Here is a 16704-nt window from a genome sequence, read left to right on the forward strand (position 1 = left end):
ACTTCCTTCCTTCCAGATTACTTTTGGATAGTTCTGATGCCGTCTTTTTAAATATGTAATTTCCCAAGTGTTGGCAGCCACTTTGTCTTCTTCCTGCTTTATATCGTGCCCCTGCCCTCTTTCTTTCTTTCTGTCTGACTCCTTCCAAACTTTGTTTCCAAGTAAGACTTTCTGCTTCCTCTAAGATGGTGTGAAAAGAGATCACAGCTGTTGTGTGTCTGGGAGCTGAGCATGTGCGCGTGTTGTGGAGGAATTAGTCTTTGAAATCTTCACTCTTTGATCAGTGATAATGCGAGCTGCTGCGCTCACACTCCTGCTGTGCTGATCTTGAGACAATATGCAGTCAACAACAAACTGCATCTTCAATGTTTTCCAGCTGGAGAATGACTCTAATCTTACCTGCTATTTCTAATGATGGAAATTGGCACTAGCAGTTGAGTCTTGCCACAGTTTGATTTCTTTTGGTGATGAGGATAATGTACCCAAGATGTTAAAAAGTTCAGTGCTCGAGTGCGCTGGTTGTTTTCTTTAAAAGAGATACTTCACCTGATCTAGATGCTATATTATAAGTCAAACAGTGAAAGTCCAAACAACAACAGTACTGGTCCAGCTTTGACGAAACTACAATGGGGAGATGAAGCAACTTGTTAGCAGTTTGCTCAAGGCCCCTGCATCATTCATGGAGCTAAACATGATTCACACGGTTTGTTTGTTGTTGTTTTCTTGCCTTAGGTCTGTTCCTGTGCGGTGTGACTCTCTCCCTCTCTCCCTTTGGGTTTTGTCAGGACAAGAAAGAGAGCACAATCCTTGATTTGTTTGCTGTGGTCCACAGTTCTAAAGCAAACAAGGCTAGTGACACACGCACACACACAACAGCCCATTTTCCTTGTAAAGGTACATTAACTAGTGTGTGTACTTTAATTGAATTTCTCTAGACCACACAAAAAAAGTACCTCTTATTTTCCGTTCTTTTTTCTCACTAAGTCTCAGAAACCTTGTAGTAGAATTAGCATACTAATTCAATTTGGTTCCGCGCATAAAAAAGTTCCTCTGTTATCGTACAATATAGGGCCCACGATATGTGTAATAAATTTGTAGCCTTGCTAAGCCATGCTAATGCTAGGGATTATAGTGCTGGTCTGTCCACCACTTTGATCCAGACTGAAATATCTCAACAACTACGAGATGGATCATCATTAAATTTTGTATAGAGATTTATGGTCCCCCAGTAACGAACCCTACTGAGTTTAGCAATTTTCCTCTTGTGACACCATGATATCTACATTTTTTGTTTGTTTGTTTGTTTGTTTTTTTGTGAAATGTCTTTGCAACTATTTGGATGGATTGTCATGGAATTTGGTTCAGATATTCATATCTCACAGGATGAATTGTCATCACTTTGACTATTTTGACACTTATACTATACTAAATGTTACACAGATCCAGAGATGTGACCAAGTCTTTTGACCCTAACTAGAAGATAGATTATTTGAGTAGAATGAAGTAAAATAAAGTTTAAAGACAGCATTGTACAGAATAGCTGATGGCTGGATGTCTGAGGAGAACCGAGGTGGAGAGACAGAGGATGAAAAAGGATAAAACGGAATATCCAAATGCAGAAATGATGGTGTGATTAACTAGAGTAATGCACTTGGTTATGTCTTCTTTCTCCTGATCTCATTCTTCGTTTCCCCAATGGGAGCAGGGAAACGCTTGTCCTGCTTGTCCGCTTGTCCCGTCACCACAGCATCGCTGTGGGATAGATTCAGAGTTGAGAAATAGAGAGAAATATATTATTATATTACCAAAATATTACTTTTGCTGTTATTCCCCCTCCCATATAATGCTTTGTCCTCCTGTGTTTTCATTTATCTGCTTCCATTAGTGCATCTTTCCAGCTCATCAAAGCTAATATGTGGATTCAATTACTGTTAATGTAGCTAATGTAGGTTAAATTTTGAGTTTAGCTGCACAAAAGATCATCCTGTGCTTGTTTCATTAGCTAAAAGTGTCTGAACTATTGGTAAGAGTATACATGTGCGTGGTGGTTGTTCGGATTGATTATATGTGTATTTGTTCGTCTATTTGAGTGTGTCTGTCTGCTAAACCAGACAGAAAGTCAAATGGCCGTGTGTTGCTTCATCTCCGCAGCATTTCATTTATTTATTTATTTACATCTAATATTTAGTGCTATACCTGTCTGTTCCTGTGAATGAGACGCCGCTTGTCAATCCCAAAGCTGTAGACATGAATACTGGATAGACTCCAGATGAGCTCTGCTACATGAAAACGAACTCCATTGCTTATTAACTTCCTCTCTTTCTCCTCCTCCCATTTCAAGCTTTCTTCTCTCTTCCACCTGGCATCTTCTCTCTCTCTCTGTCAGTCAGCTTCTTCTCTGCAGGGTATTCATTTTGCGTTTCCCGTTCTCTCTCTTGCCTGAGTCCTTGGAGCTGTCTTCTCCTCTATTCATGTTTTTCCATTTCTGTCTCCCCTCTTATGTCCACCATTTTAACTTTCTGACTAGATTACCAGATTGCCGTTGACAATGTGGAATAAAAAAAACTGGTTATAATCATATATATTGATCAAATAATGAATAATAATGAATCATTTTATATACATACATATAATGAGAATTTTTTTTGGTTTGTTTTTAAAATTGGATCTGAACCAGAGATATTGTCATTTTTCTTCATCTTCCTTGTTATAACCTGCTAACTGCATTACCCACAATGCAGCTTGACTTGACTAGTAATGGCTAATGAAGCCTCAAGCCGCTAGCCTCAAACAGAGATGAAGAGCAGGTTACAGAGGTCTGGTTAGCTCACTTCTTTCTGACTCCACACCAACAGATCTTTTTCCTCATTTTCAGATTTTTTCAGCCCCAACTGACGTTGACTTGTGTGACATTTCTTGAGGAAATTTTTTTTTTTAGAACAAACACAACGTCTCCTGGAGCCACAAAAAAAGGTTTCTATGTGTTTTTCATATGCAGCTGTACTCCCCAAGACCTGTAAACAGACTTTTATGTGTAAAGTCAGTAGAGGTCCCCTTTAAAGTATCAGTATATGCCTGTGATGACCTGCTGGTCTGTCTTCCCTTGCAAGTAGAGATAATTGATGAGCGGGGTTATCTCCTTGCTCTGACTGGGAGTCTCTGGGCCCAATGCTACCAGTCATTATAAACTCTAAAAGCTTCCACCTTAGTCCACTGAAAGGGGCTCTCATTTGCTTTGTTTTTTAATTTATTTTTTGTAAATGGGTTCATTTTTGCATCTCTCACCTTTACGCACCACATCTCTTCAGTCAGTCATGACAATCAGTTTTTATTTTCTCTGTCTCTGTTGCTGAGGAACTTTGAACAGCTCAGCACTGAATCACATCAGTTTTGTTCCATAATTTAAAGGGAATATCCAGCTTTAGTAGGCTCACATTAATCACAATTAATCTTGAAGAGTTACATGTAAATCACATAAATCTGTAATTTTTGTCTGAAATCCTCTCCCAGAGATATTTCACCATGATTCAAGCCTGTGATGTATAAACCCAAATAACATTCTGACTGAGTGGGTCAACATGTTATTATCGATGGAGCTGGTCCAGTGTGCTTTTCATCATGACGTTAGAGATGTGAGTCTGTTCTCTGTGTTTTATCTTTGAAGTCCTCAAATATTAACTGAGCCTCTCAGACTCTCGACTGACAGAGGCTGCTTGGACTTGATGTGGTCTGTAACTGGATTAATAAATTCTTACTGGAAGCTGTCCATTTCTTTGATGGTAAAGAGAGAACTCCACTTCATCTATAGGTACACACACACACACACACACAAACAAACAAACAGGCAAACAGATACATGCAAATATGGAAGCCATCCTAACTAGGTTAATGGGGACAACCTTATTGGTGTGGCAGATATTCTGTCAACATGGAAAAAGCTTACATATCTTATTTTAGAAGTGTGCAATCCTTCTCCTGTATGTGCTTGAAGAATTTCCTAACATTACTAATCTGCAGAGGCACCATCCCACTCTGACAAGTTACTGCTAAGGTTCAGATCACCTACACCCACAACGCTGTTAATCTATTGAAAATCTGTCCACCCCATCTCTCAGAAAAAAAAAAATGAATCTAAAGAAATGGTAATACAGTTACTCAACTATTTAATAAGCCACCTTCACAAAGACGTGTACTAAAAAACTGAAAATTGAAGAACTGAAAATAAGTCTTGTTAGATGTCTAAAAGTTTTAAGAAACTGTTGCTGCTTGAAGAGGTGGCAACTGAAAGGGGGTAAAAACTTTACTGATGGTTTTCCTGTTTCCCTTCTGTTCGCTAATGTTGCTGACATTTAAATGAAATTCTTGTGACTGATTGCACCACTATTCAGAGAACAGAGCAAGACACCAGTAGATGAGCAAGAGAAATCTGTTAAACTTGAACTGAACTTTATATAAAGTTGTTTTTACAGGCATCTGGTTTACTGGAAGGCAGTAGATGTATTTACATGTATGGTTAAACCCAAAAATAACAGTCCTTTTGTATTTTCATATGTGAGAAATAACATCTTGCAGTCATACCAAGATAATAATGGTAATTACTGACTCCCATCTGCATTAGAGTAAATATATCCTGCGTCTGCAACATTTTTCTTGTGTCTTGCAGGGCATTTTCCTTCTCTGTACTCTAAATGAACCTCTGATCTTTCCTGCACAGACAAGCCATATGATGTACAACGCCGGTTTTTTTTCTTGCTTACCCACATTTTCATCAATTCCCGCCCTTCAGGTAGTTTATCTCTGTTATGTCACACATGTCTGACAAGTGCCTGTCAGTCTTGCAAAACAAGGACTTGATCATGTAAAAGGACGACTGTTTGCGCTTGTGTTCAAGAGCTTCTGTGTGCCATGCAGCCGTCAATCCTTGAATCAGCTGTCAAATTCATTTCTTGCCACAGGTCTGTATTCAGAAGAAGAAGATCAGCAGTTCTGATGTACGTCACATCTGCCATTATCAGTGAACTGTTCCCTTCTTTTCCTCCCTTCATTCACCCCCATCTCTCCCCCACGTCCGCAGCAATTATTCAAAGTAAGTGCAGTTAAGTTATTAATCCACTGTATATTGTGCATTTTACTGTAAATTGTACACTATGTTTAAAATTTACTGTAGGATCCTGCTAAACCAAACGTTTCTCTCATTGTGGAGATGTTGTCATAAAGCAGTGCTGCAGAGCTGTGGCTGATTTAAATGCACAGCAGGGTTTGGGTAGCTGGCCAGACATAATATTATTAGACTGCTTATTACTGATGCACATTATCAAAATATCACCTATTTAAAAAAAATTAATCTTGTGGTGCCTTGGTGTTGAATTAGCTCAACTGATCTGTTGCAGTCAGAGAGATAACACTGGGTTTAAGTTACACTGTCACACTCTGCTCCAGCCCATGGACTCAGTACTTTTCCACTGCCCTGCTTACACCACACCCACTGATCACCACACCCACTCTCAGTCACTGATCACACACCTGCTCTCACTTACTAATCACACACCTGCTCTCACTCACCAATCAGCTCACCTACCAGTATATATTCTCCAGCCTCACACTCACTCAGTGCCAGATTGTTCTCAGCGATGCAAGACTTTCCAGCGTTTACCTGCCTGTCTTCCCGGTACCGACCCTGCCTGAGTACGACCTGCCTGTTTTGCCTGACCCCCGGTAAATTACCTCTGCTTTCTGTTTTGACCACGAGCTCAGCCTGTCTCTCTCTGGACTGTTGGCCTGATTCTGCCTGCCTCCCTGTTACTGAACTTTTGCCTGCCTCGACCAAGCCCCCTGCCCAGCCCGTGAACTGTTTTGTGTGCCAGTTAATAAATCTATTAACTGATCATCAGTTCATTGCCTGTTTTGTACTGCACTTGGGTTCATACTATACCCGTCACATACACAGCATCTGTTGAGGAAGCTTTTGCCCTTGTTTGCATGACTGACATATTAATATACTGTATGTGTACAGCAGCACTGACTTCAATTTGTCAAGCTCCTTATAATTCTGATTTACGTTATAAAAGGTATTTCATAAGGCATAGTTTTAGATAAGACAAACATTTTTATGTTAACTTGCAGTTAAATATGTCCTCATCAGCACTCCACACTGGCCTATTTAATAACTGACTGAATGTCTATAATTATTCTGGGACCTTTAAATTAATTAATTCCCAGTTTGGGAGATAATAGCTTTTCATCTGCCTCAAGATATTCTAGTTGTTAGCAGAGTTACACTGTTTGGGGGAATTTGCCCCATTGATCCTGTCGCTGATTGAAGTTCTAGTTCATCAGTTAAAACATAAATACTTGGATCACCCTCATTCCCCTGGAAAACTGCTGGGTCGTGCGACATTTAGACGATCTAAATGGCCCAACATGCGTCAGCCAACCCTCCTTTTAACCAGGGTCGAATACGGGTCGAACACTGCCTGTCTTTGGAGGCCATAAGCACTTTTATCAAGGATGGAAATAAATTAATACCAAAGTTTAAACATCCTTAAAGCAAATCCTGAAAAAAAAAGACAGAGAGATAGCACACCATAAATAACAAGAGAGAGATAAAAGAAGGAGGACAGACACACTTGTGTGGGGGAGAGAGAATACAAGAAAAGAGGTGAAACTTAATGTTTATTTTGTAATTGTTCATTGAAATTCAGTGTGAATCTGTGATTTAGCAGTGCAGGAATGTAGCTGCACTGCAGACTGGAGTCTCTGCTGGCAGTGACAGTCACTGCGACAGCTGTCTAATACAGTATGAATGGGTCGGGGTGAACGTGCATTAGCAACAGACATGGAGAATTCACCTAGCAATTAGTCTTACAGTTTCAAACAATCTATCATCAAAATTCTCTCAAACTTATCTTAAATATTGTGTGCATTATCACTGACTATAGATTTTTTTTCCTTTTGTCTGCCAGTTTTGAGATAACGTTAGATGGTGCCAGTCGTATGAATGTTCTCCTCACCAAACTTGCAAAGTCAACCTGCTCCCAGAAGTTTTGAGTATTCCAGTAGCTTTCTAGAGTAATTGGCTTTCACTTGCTTAAATGGTAATGCACTTACTTTAGTCAGATTTTGGTAAGAACTGTTATTTAATCAGATTAAAATGTCTTGATAATATTGCTCTTCCCACTTTCATAAAGGTTAATTAAGTCTAACTCAGTCAGAGCAGAGTAAAATGAGACAGAGAGAAGCCAAGAGAAAATAAAAGGTAAAACCAGAGATGAAGATACAATGAGAAGACAGAGAGACACTGGGTAAAGTGAGCACCTGTGGGGATAATTCGGTCAGACAATTTTATTTCTAAAGTGCAAGAGTTGGGGTTTGTGCCTCTCTGTACGTGTGTGTGTGTGTGTGAGAGAGAGAGAGTTTTGTCTGTTTCTCATGGCCCATTTTGTTAAAAGTTTCTGCTTAGTCAAGCTTGACGTCCAGGTCAGTGTATCTTTCTCCTTACCTCTGTTTCTGTGGCTCTCTGTCCATCATTCTGTTTGTAACCTCTCCTTCTTCTACTATATTTGCTCTCCTGAACACAGACAGAGTGAAAGAGTACAAGAAAAGAGCAGACACACTCTTTTACTGACTCCCATGTGGCATGTTTTGTTTGATAGAAAGAGTATAGTTTGGCTCTGTTTTCATGAGATTCAGGACAGACACAACTGCAAGACAGAAAGAGACAGAGCGGGTTAATAATGAGAAGAACACAAGACAGAAGAAATTAAATGTCTGGGGGAGAATGAAATGGACAGCCACGGAGAGAGAAGCAGACGGAGTATTGTTTAGATCTTTCTTTTTCAAATGTTAATTTGGCCTGTGTGTATGAGAGTGTGAGAATGTGCACCTTTTGTAAATTAGCTCTCAGTGTGTTACTAATATACGGCTGTGTGCATATCTTTTAATGAATGCTTAGACGCCTTTTAAATGGATTGTTTCCTTTTAATACGCTGCACTACAGAGAATGATAGTTAGTGAAGAATGCATCTGAAATCATCGATTTAAACTCCTAAAAATACTTTTGTAAATACTACTGTTTTTGGAATGGAGCCAAGATGAATGGCTAAATTTAATGAAAATACAAGGAATGCGAACCTGTTTGTTACTTACTATTATTTGTTTTTGCTTTCTCTTCTGCTAATTTCCCCTCAGGAAAACTGCTTTACACCTTGTCTCAATGTCATATATAAACCGCTCTTATGAACTACCCTGCATATGCAGTATGCTGTATAAATGAGGTTGCCTTGCCTTGCCTTGCTTCACTGGTGTGACCCATATGAATAGGACTAATGACGAACAACACTGGAACAGATCTGAATTATACTCAGTAACCATGAATCTATTGAAGCATTTTATGACAACGCTTTCTCCTAGACATTATTTTTCCATACAACTAATTAGATTTTCCACTTACATTTTTATGGAAAATGCAATTGCTATGCAACTCAGGTTGTAGGGAGGTGGTTGGGGGCCAGACTGTCAACAAGTCTTGTCTCCTGCTCAAAGTCTGTGTTGACCTTTTCAGTGTTTAACCAAGACCAACATCCCAAATCTTAAGCAAGTGCAGTTTGTGTGTTGAAATATATCCATAAAAAAATCTTGCTACGAGCAGATATTGAATGCCACCCTGTCTCCTAGAAATTATGTTCATACATAACTACTTGCATCCTGTATAACAACTTGCATCAGCAAATAGGTTTGAAAGAAATGTAATGCTGGCTTTAATTACATTTGCTTTTAACATATTCACAAAATGTGTTAATTGTTAATTGATTTGCTAATTGACAACGGTCAATCACAATGTAGTTGTTCTGAACCAACATATTCAATCTTGAAAAAGTGACTACAGTATTATTGAGCTTTTTAAGGGTTATGTTTAGACACTGGCAGCACTTGGTTAAACTAAGTAAAAAATAGTAAAAGTTCACAGTGACTCAAAGCAAAAGGCCCAATTTTACCAAAACCACATTCTTTCCAGAATGTATTGGACCAGATGGTGAACCCTGGTCTCTGACTTTGTACACCCACCATCCATCCTGACCACATCGCTGCAATACTGCTGCACCACACAAATGTAACCCCTCTATCACCAAAAAGAAAAAAAAATCATTGGTTGCCTGTGAACATAATCCAAGCAGCAATTATGCTTGTCACAGTAATATAACTGGGAAAACAGTTTATTCATATATAAAATGTTGAGTTTGCCTCTATGCTGCATATGTTGTCATCATTTACATTTCACATCTGCTGAAGTGATCTGAGACATGAGATCCTGTGTCTGTTTACGAGATAGACGCTGTGTAAACTCCGCTTCTTGTCTAACATTTTCTTGATTGGTGAGACCTCTTGCAGCTGATTACTTAATTGTTGCGTGCTCACGCTAAGAGAGCAAAGCGAACGCAGGCGTGGGTGGGTGATCGGGGGTTGGTGTGCGCTCGGTTGTTTATCGGCAACAACTGCTCACTATGGCAACAGCGAAAGGTCCTTTGTGTTAATTACAAGTACATAATGGCTCCTCCAACTTCTCTTGACCTCGATTTACACACTCACACACCTTAATAGAGATAATTGCTAGATTGCGATGCAACACCTCCATGAGTGCAGTAATTGTCTTTTGTATCGTTGCCTGAAGTCTTTCAAAATAACCAGTTGTAGCGCGCCATGAGACAAAGAGAAAGTGGTCACAGTCATAATTTAAAGGCACATTGATTATCCCCCATACTGCATTGCGGTCAGAGCTTTTGTATATCAGTGAGTTTTCTTCCCCAAACTTAATGAGGTGCAAAAGTTTACTTGCAGTTCATTGAACACTGAGCTGTAGAGTGTGTTATCCTCCAAAGCACAAGATCTATTTCACAAATGTATTTCTATTATTATCATATTTCTATCATGTTAGGAGTGTGTTATTGCCAAAGACTGCATTTATCCCGCTCTGTGTTCCCTTGACTCTCAGGCATTAAAGTGTTTTAAGCTACAACACCTCTGTTTAAGTGGGGACCTGTTCTTCCACACTCCTCTCTTGTTCATTTTATTAAAGAATCCGTCTCTGCCTTGTTTGTGCAGTTGGTTTAATTACTTTTCCTCCCCACCAGTGTTTTGTTAATGTGTATAGCGTTGTTGGCATTGTACAGTATTCTTTTCTGGGAGGGTAATTTATTAAACAGGCAGTACCTTAGTTGCAAGAGCTTATCTGTTTGGATTGGACACTGCATTAAGCCCGTGGCCTCACTCATTTGTTGTTGTTTTTTGTTTTTGTTTTTTTTTCTCCTCGTTTTAATCCCTCTTCCTTTGTTGTCTGTCATATTCTGTTCCCAACGCTGACTCTCTTTTTCTCTCTGGGTTCGTTTTCTGTTTCCAGCTTCATTCCTCCAACATATTTCTCATTTTTGGCCACATGCTTTCTTTTTTTCCTCATCACTGACTTTCCCACACAAATTCCCTCTGCTTGTACGTCCTTGCAGAGTTTCCTGTGATTTCTGACATAGTAAGTCCGTCAGATAAAAATTGCATAATGATAGTCTCATGTGAACAATGGATAAATATACTACGCTGATACACTGTGCACTCAGATGCATTTAAAGCCTGTGGGAATCATCTGTAAGCAGTTTTCATACACTTGTATTTCATTAAAGAGGTTTAGTTATTACTCTGGCATTCTCTTCCTAATTGTTCTCTAGTGACTTCAGTCCTTTCTCTATCAGCTGTATTGTTCTGCAATAAATATTAACGTTTTCTTCTCTTCATTTCTGAATTCTTCATTTTAAAGCCGATAGTCAGTCTTAAGAGCTCATTTGAATTAGGCTGGTTATCAAATTCACTGGTATTTTTTTCAAGGGTAATGTGAGGGCAGGGCATTCCTTGATGCTCCATGTTTTAAAGTGTAGCTGTTGATTAATAGTGTAAGCTCTTACCTTCAGCCACCTTTCCACATAAGCTAAGTCACCCTGTCTGAGAAACTTCCATGTGATGCAGCCTAGCTGAAGAAGATGGGGATGTCTAACCTCATCAATATAAATATAAATTTGTTATAAATATAAATTTAAAAAATCATGTGTACATTATAAGGTCTGCGTACAACAGAACGGCACCAGGAAAAACTTTTCAAACACATTGCACTTGCACTGTCATCTTTGCTCCACTTGGAAGGTGCAAAAAGTTAGTATATTGGTGTAGTTTTAATAGCTATATGATCGGAAAAAAGATTTAAGATGTATGAAATATTTGATTCCCCTGAGCCGAGCTTGATGAGCTTCAGACTGAAAATTGCAACTTTCAGAAAAGATGCAAGCGGCTGCGTTGGTCAGGGTACCAGTGAGAGACTGAAGCACTACCCAGGACAGCCAGTTTTAGTAATAGAGTCATCAGCCTGAACATTTATCAAACACCAAAACACTTCACAGTGACAGTGACAAGATTTCACAACTCTGGAGAGTTATCATGGTGACAGTTATTTTATCTTCTGTCTCAGTGATTGCATGGCAAATAGTAGAATTGCCCCGTTCACGTTAACGTCCACCAGAAATGTGACATTCTTTTCTTTTTTCTTTCTTGCTTGGTCACTGCAGCACCTTGCTGGATGATGTTGCATGGTGTTGCAACAAAAGCGGAGCCACATTCAGCCTTGTTTTCAGACGACTCTGCATTTTTTTTTTTTATTGCTGAAGCCTTCTGCATCAGCAACCCTGCTGTGCCAACAGTGGTTTCATTGCAGTAAATGAGGAATCTGTATTTTTTTTTAACCCTGTGCTAATATACTGTACATACATACTAATGTCATGCCTGCATGAGCACAGCCTTAGTCATCTCTTATCTGGCCTACTGAAGCATCTTTTCAGCCCTCCTGCTCCCAGCAAGTCATCCACAATGCTGCAACATCCTTTGTCTTCACTATATCCAACTTCTTTCATGCTGCTTGTAGAAATTTAATTTGACACCCTGGTTTTCATTCAAGCTCCTGCAGCCTCCCATATTTCCTTGCTGTGGTCCAGGCCTGTACTGTACACCTTGTCTGGTAATGTAGTATTCTACCCAGGCTGAATTTCTGTCCCTCCTGGCTCCACAACGTTTGCCTTCGTAATCCGACTGAGAGCATCAACACAAAACTTGACATGTCATGAAACAATTCTGTATGTCAGCATCTTTTATTTCACTCATAACCCCCTCTTTTTTCCCTCCTTTACCTTTTGTTGTTATCTCTTACTTTTCCAAATCGTTCCCTGGTCATGTTATCGTCACAGCTCAATTTCTTTCACTACTAGCAGGTAAAGCTTTTTCCACGGTTGCACTTACTGTAAGACAGCTGGATGATAACATCATCTAAATATAAAATGTACACAGAATATCTCACACTGAAAGTAGAAAAATACATGGAGATGGAAATACTGTGCTGTGTGTGTATGAGTGTGTGTGTATATATATGAGCATGTGTCCCTGTGGAGGGAGATAAGGTGACAGGCAGCTCTGAGGTCAGTCTGGCTGTATCTTACAGACAGCCTTGCTTGCCTGTGGGTGGTTTAACCAGACATCTGCTGAACTCCCATCAGATCCTGCAGGGCTTCACATGTCTGCCACCACTCCCCTCAGCTGACCCTGGATCCATAGCAAGCAAGGATTTAAATAATGTATGATGGGGTAAAAGGTGTAGCTTTCGTGCTAGAGGCTGATATCTGATCAGATCTTCAAGGTTTGGAGATAATATTGTCTCAGTCATCAAGGCACGTCCCTTTAAACTTAAACTTGGAGATTGGGACTCAGGGAGTTTGTGCAAGCAACAGCATATCACCACCAGCATGTCAAACACATTTGTGTGATATGAGTTTTTACTTGCAGATCTGCAGTTTTCACAGTCCAATTATTTAGTTTTGCAGTCATATTTAATCAGTGCTAAAATTGGGAATCACAATTCGATATTTCTGTTTTAATAAATTTCGCTGGAAATGGTCAAGACCAGCTTTATTGTTTCATTGTACCATGAAATTTTGAATTAGGGGACCTTCGTTTGAATGCCATTTAAATAAAATAACTTTAACATAACTTTAGTAATTGGGTTTTGATGTTATATACAAATGTAGTGTTGTATACTGGTACTCTTGCCTTGTTGAACTTATTTGTTCTGCTTCCTATCAAGACAATTTCACTCAATCTGATCTCATTGAGTGCATTTCCATCCACTTATTTTTATGCACATTTTCAAATTGTTCATAGAAACCCTGAGTGGAAATACTTTCCTGCTTGTCAGCGATGGAAAAGTTGGTCACAGCTCATGATGTTCATGAATCATGTGACTTAAACATCTCTCATCACTGAAGAAAAAACAAATGGTGGCAGACAAACATCACATCTGTGTTGACCATAAGGAGACTATAATGTTCCTCAAATTAATACACGAAATAAACTGATGCAGTACTTCCATCCACATGCTTGTGGGTAAGGTGTGTTGTCGAGGTGTTGTATACATGATAACAAATTGCTGTCAACCTGTTGTTAACACATCAACATTTCAGGTGTTAACGAATTAACGGTGTGTTGACAGTGTGTGTTGTCAGGGTGAAGAGACTGTGTTGTCAACACGACTTCAGATGTTAATTTTGTGTGCTTTTGGCTTCTTTGACCTTGTATGAGAGCAGATTTTGATTTAGCAAGCCCCCATGCAGGCAAGGACTCTTGCTGTTTTTTTTTGTTTTGTTCTGTTTTTTTCCCCCACAGAGATTGTCCAATCAAACATATTGTTCAAAAGCTGATGGAGACCAACATCCCCTTGTTTTACAGGTGAATCATGAAAGCAAAGAAGTAACTACTCAGATGTGGAATGAATGTGCTGTATACAGATCTGGCAGCTTTTGGTAGAGTTCAGAAAAGAGATGGAAACAAGAAAAGCACTAACACACTGACATTGTCTTTCCTGTGTCTGTTATGAATAGCAGTTCGTCTTTGCCTGTGTGCAGATGTCATAACAGTTATTTTATCACAGAAGACAAAAGAAAGGTAGATGAAAGGCAGTATCAGTTTTAGTTATAACAACATGCATTCCTTTGCCATCTCTATCAGCTTTGTTTAAGGTACTTGCTAAGATGCAGGCTTCAGGCTCGGGTTTGAGGGTCTTGGATTCCATTTTTGGCCAAAGTTGATTCTGCTTCACAGCTAGACAGCTTGAGCCATCCCTTTGCGAGAAGGCTCACAAAAGTAATGAAGAAAAGAATTGCCTAGCTATGCGTGCAGATATAGATGCATGGAGTGTTTGCACAGTAACCGTGACAACTGACAGGCCTCTTTACACGCTTGTATGAATCTGATTGGAGATTACTAGTCAGCTGGTAGCCGAACAGATGATGCATCAATGAACCAGTGGCACTGAACATGAATGAGGCAGCTGACAACGATCAGCTAATGTGAGTGTAATTTCAATGCTGTGCCTGAACTAATATAGTGATGTTACAGTTTGTAGCATGGTGTTCCCCGGGGAGCCTCGCTACGTGTTCCTGTGTATGAGTCTAATTACTCTTGAGAGTGCAAGCGCTTGCACTCTGCATGTATTATCAGATGGTGACGCATTATAAGGTTAATGTTAGCCTCACTCTGTTTGAATCCACAGAATTTACTGTGGGGCGAAAAAAGTCCTTAAAGCTACAATGAGATGAGAGTTCTGGAAATCAAACAAGCACTAGCATGAGACTCAAAAACAAACCACTCTGTTCCTCCCACCCGCCCCCACTCCCTATTCTTTTATGCTCCATCCAACTGCTCTGGCATACTTTCACCTAGAAACACCATTCAAACTTTAAAATGTAGACACAAGTCTTGTGTATTCGAGGTGTATTCAACTTTTTTTCTAAGTTGTGTAATTTTTGAAAGGTGACCCTTTAATGATCATGAGTGATTTTGGAAAAATTCAGAGTTTACAATGGGTGTGTATTGCAAAATGTTCCAGCCTAGAGTGGGAGCTTAGAGTGTAAAGGCTTTTAAAAAAAGGCTCAGAAATTTTTTCTTCACACGATGACTACAGCCACAAATTTTACTCTACAACACTGATATTCTCCAACTTTGTAGCCACACTTGTCTTCTTTGTCACAATGTGTTTACACAATGTGTCCACTTCTTATCTTTAGGATTTACAGTTTTTGAATAGTCTGCCTTTTGCCGACATGAGTCGCTCTCATCTGCTCCATTGACTCCAATGTAAAGAGAGAGAGAAGAGGATTTTTGGAGGAAAGCAGAAAATACTCTTTTTTAAACTTGCCATATTATCCACATTTTTGACACTAGGACAATAAAAAAATATATCACTGTGTTCCTTAAGGTCTTGTGGCTTTGATGGTGAAATTTGTTTGGCGAGATCATGTTTGGCTTTTGAATAAATAGCACTAGTTTGACAGGCCCGAATTGGCCAATAATGAGCCTGTGAGGTGCTCCGAAATTTTCCCAAAGGCAAAACATCAGCATACAAGAAAACAAGAGAAAGAGAATAGGATCAGACAAATTATTACTGTGATTAGTAGTGATAACAGTAGTCATACTAACTCCAGTAAAAGCCAAATATAAAATAGATAAAAATAGTAACAGTAGCAGATTTAGTGGTCAGCAATTGCAATTGCAGCAAGTGCAATAAAAGGGAAAAATGTAAACATGTTATTGTTTCTGAACAAAAACCTATAAATCTGTGGCTCTAAACATGGGGACAGGAACCAAAAGCCAAAGATCGTGAATGACAGCCAATAGTAGTTTTTGCTTTTGTTTAGTTATTTGCACTTTTTTTTTTTATTTGCCCTCTTCTGTTAAAAACTGAACAAAAATCCTAACTGAAAAAGTAAAATCATAATAAAACACAGGACAAAGATTTTAGGCAAATAAAAAAATACTTTTTAAGTCAAAATTTAACACAAAATCATTTAATGATAATGAAAATTCAAATTTTCAATTTTCATTCAGGTTTGCATATTGCATTCACGTCATTATGACGCATTGCTCCGCCCTACACAAACGTAGATAAGCTGCTTTTCTGAGTAAAAAAAAGTATTGATACTGGTACTGGTATCAGAAGCACTGGCCCTGTATTTACTTGATATGGGAACATACCAAATTTGGCACACTCCTATTAGTTTCTATGTTTTGTTTCGTAATACATGGCCTATGACATTATGGTCTGGCTCGATTATCATTGGCCAATCATTAGCCAATCAGAGATGACGACCCACCTGGTTGTTAGAGGGGTGGGACTTAAAAGGGGCAGGTGGACGCCGCGAGGACGCCATAAACAGGTGAAGACGGGGACGCTGCTTGTGTGTACATTCAAATCTGTGAAATACTGTCGTTCCTCAGGTGAAGACCCGGGACTTTGAGTCAGTGTGTAACCTGATAAAAGCGGACGCTGAGCCGTGTGTTGGAGCTGGTTTCAGCTAGTAATTGAGCTAAACCACGGTACTACTGTGACCACCACGCGGTGTACCGCCATTACTACGCCGGTTTGGAGGAGAGGAGAGCGCGTGTGCGCGGAACGCAGACTTCCACCGAGTTTCTGAGTGAGTATGGAGACAGTGCGAGCATACTGAGGGAAAAAGACCAAGTGTATCAGCCTGTGAATCTCTGTTCTTCAGATGCGGCAACAGATGCGCCCGGGGCCTTTCCACCCTGTGAGCCAGAGACGCCACTTTGTGCTCACGCGCGCGCATACGC

Source organism: Toxotes jaculatrix, chromosome 10 (assembly GCF_017976425.1).
Source record: "Toxotes jaculatrix isolate fToxJac2 chromosome 10, fToxJac2.pri, whole genome shotgun sequence".
Taxonomy (NCBI): Eukaryota; Metazoa; Chordata; class Actinopteri; family Toxotidae; genus Toxotes; species Toxotes jaculatrix.